General features: G+C 35.6%; 1 protein-coding gene across 1 annotated transcript in view; it reads right to left on the bottom strand.

Annotated features, from left to right (window-relative positions):
• LOC106882137 (neuronal acetylcholine receptor subunit alpha-7) overlaps positions 1 to 2978 on the bottom strand; it is a 612265-nt gene that overhangs the window by 585361 nt on the left and 23926 nt on the right. The window lies entirely within an intron of this gene.

Genomic DNA, 2978 nt, shown 5'->3' with positions numbered 1-2978 from the left:
TGTGTGTATTGAGGCAACAAGTACCACTAGCTCAGTATCTATTGGGACGCTGGATTTGCTTGGCGTTGTCTTGTCTAAGATGAGCAAACAAAGAGCATCAGAGCCTCATTTATGAGTCCGTTGAAGTGTCTCTGAATGACATTATTCATGGAACTGGCATATAGGGAAGTGAGGAAGTTACATAAAGCACATCTATATGTAGATTATGGTAGGTTGTATTCGAGGTTTGCGCTGCTTAAATATTACAAGTGATGGCAGACTTGACGAAATCAGGTACGATTCAGGCCAGTCTAATATTGAAGCCATAGTAAATTAAATTGGCAGAGAAACGTTAATATATCCTTAGCTCCGTCTGTATTGATGTAAATTAGTACACATGACACTAGAATATGTGAGAGCATGTCATCAATGATTTCTATTTGTTATGAACAAAGGTAATTTTGGAAGAGAAATAGTAGAGTTATCTAAATAAAGACCAATACTGGTACTTATTCCATTGTGACCTTGATATGACTTTAAACTGTATCCGATCGTGGTGCCCTGGCTTGAGAGTAGCCGAATTTGGAGTTTGGAACCACCTTTTAGCCACTATTATTCCCAAGTCTATTCTGATCCGGAACAGTAGCATCCTTCAGAGCCCCAGCTATGGATTAATTAGCTTGTCATGCGATTTTTATGCCAATTCCATGAATAAGATCACTCACAGACACTTCAACGGACTGAGAGTAAATGAGGCTCTGAGACTCTTTGGTTGCTCATCTTAGACAAGATAACTCCAAGCAAATCCAGTGTCTCGATAGATACTGGGCCATGGTACTTGTAACAGAGGAATGCAAGTTTGAAGAACAAGAGTGTGGTACTGACTCTGCTCAAACCACGATAATAATATTCATTATTCCTGATGCTCAGAAAACCATGATACCAGCACCAACATCATCACATTTTCTGCATAAGACAGTGGTAATAAGGAAAGAGGTGACGTTGACAGACAGAAAATGCTACTGGAAAAGTCTAAATGTTTGACCCTACACGCGGGTGACCATTGGTTGAATATTTTGCTCGTTCCCTTTATTTTATTAATACGAAATTCCTGCAATAAATCTACGAATAACAACAGGTAATCGATACTGTGCCGGTGTTTTAATCGTCATCTATTTATGTATTTTGTATAATTTCTCCAATATATATATATTATACATGTGTGAGTGGCTTTGAGGTTGTGTTTGTGCACAACCACTTGACGAAAAGTGTTTGCTTTTTAAATCCCCTTAACTAAGCAGTTCGGCTAAAGGGCCCAACAGAATAAGTAGCATGCTTTAAAAGGTAAGTATGGGTGCCGAATCATTCGACTAAAATCCTTCAAGACGGTGCTCCGGCATGGCCGCCGTCCAAAGACCGAAACAAGTAGGAGAATAAAAGAAGATAAACGTAATGTGCACAGTTGAGAAACACATCTGCATAACGATACGAAAATTATGGAGTTTTCCGAGGAAGAACAAAGCAAACCGACTGGCGTCCCCCCAAAATCCAATCGATTAGTTCCACAGTGAAGACTTGTGAACCATTCAAAGAATCGTCCGTTTGATATTCCTTGAATGAGTGCATTCATATAATTTCAGGTGTGCATTTGACATGCACATGCATACAGAATATATAATCAAACACACACACTCATGTATGAAAGAAGGACATATACATCCATTTTCATGAAAGTAAGTATATCCGCACATATACCTACGTATATATACGTATATACACTAATTCATTGACATAATCGCATATCACAGGAACTGACTTGACGCAAACAAAGGGACCTTGTCACTTTGATTACGACAGGCTTGAATTTCGCGAGAACGAAAATAGGAAAACACAATAAGTGAATAGCTAAACATATATCAACACACACGCACGCACGCACATTCATGCACACTTACATACACACGCTGGTGCTCCCTTAACGGTCACGGCTATTACAAGGGACATAATCATTTCCTCATGATATGAAGCAAGATTACACCTGCTAGCTGTCAGTAGTGTCATGGTGAGGTTTATATAACTCTTTCAAAGCAGTAACTGAAGAAACAGCTATACATGATAGACCCAATCAACAGCAAACACATATGCCATCAATGTCAACCGCCCTCTTTTACACGGCAAGGAAGATTTTGTTGCCGAAAGAATATACGCTGTCAACTGTAGGAAAAATTCTCTTAAGATAAATACTGAAAAATGTATTCCTAGATCAGTAAAATGCGAAACATTAATCAGTTATTCACTGGATTTCAGTATTGCTCATAAAATATGTGAGAACGGTAATAATTTGTCGAGAATTACCGTGAAATATTCAAAATAATTACCTATATTCTAAACTTTGCAAATTATTTCGGAGTTCGTATGTTACGATTTTCAGGAAATGTTAAGTTAATTTCATGCATAATTTATAAAATTCAATCGTAAAACATAGAATGCATGAGACTTTTCTAAACTTCAGCATGTACTTACATTATTTACATTTGACTGATATTTGTCCTCATCTTGTTTGATGTTACCACAACGTTTCGGCTGATTTATTCTCCAGCCTTCATCAGGTGTCTTGGGAGAAATTTCGAAGCTGGGTTCTCATTCCTAAGGTATTTTTCGATGTTATTATTATTATTATTATTATTATTATTATTAAAATAGTAAAATCACAACAAATAAGTATGATATAATACAAAGTAAATATCATAAGATATCTTATGATATTTACTTTGTATTATATTATACTTATTTATTGTGCTTTTACTTATTAATTTTTCTCTATATGTGACAGTGGATTTTCGTCGATGAGTTCATGAACCTTGGTTCTTTTCCTTAAAACTATATATTTATATTTTATACTGTGAAACTTAATTTAATCTTAATTTTTAATAAATTGAATTTAATTGAGTTTTTACCTGTAAATTCGGATTTTTATCCCTAATATTATCATTATTATA

This window comes from Octopus bimaculoides, chromosome 9 (assembly GCF_001194135.2).
Source record: "Octopus bimaculoides isolate UCB-OBI-ISO-001 chromosome 9, ASM119413v2, whole genome shotgun sequence".
NCBI classification, from domain to species: Eukaryota; Metazoa; Mollusca; class Cephalopoda; order Octopoda; family Octopodidae; genus Octopus; species Octopus bimaculoides.
This window is presented reverse-complemented; position numbering and strand designations above follow the sequence as displayed.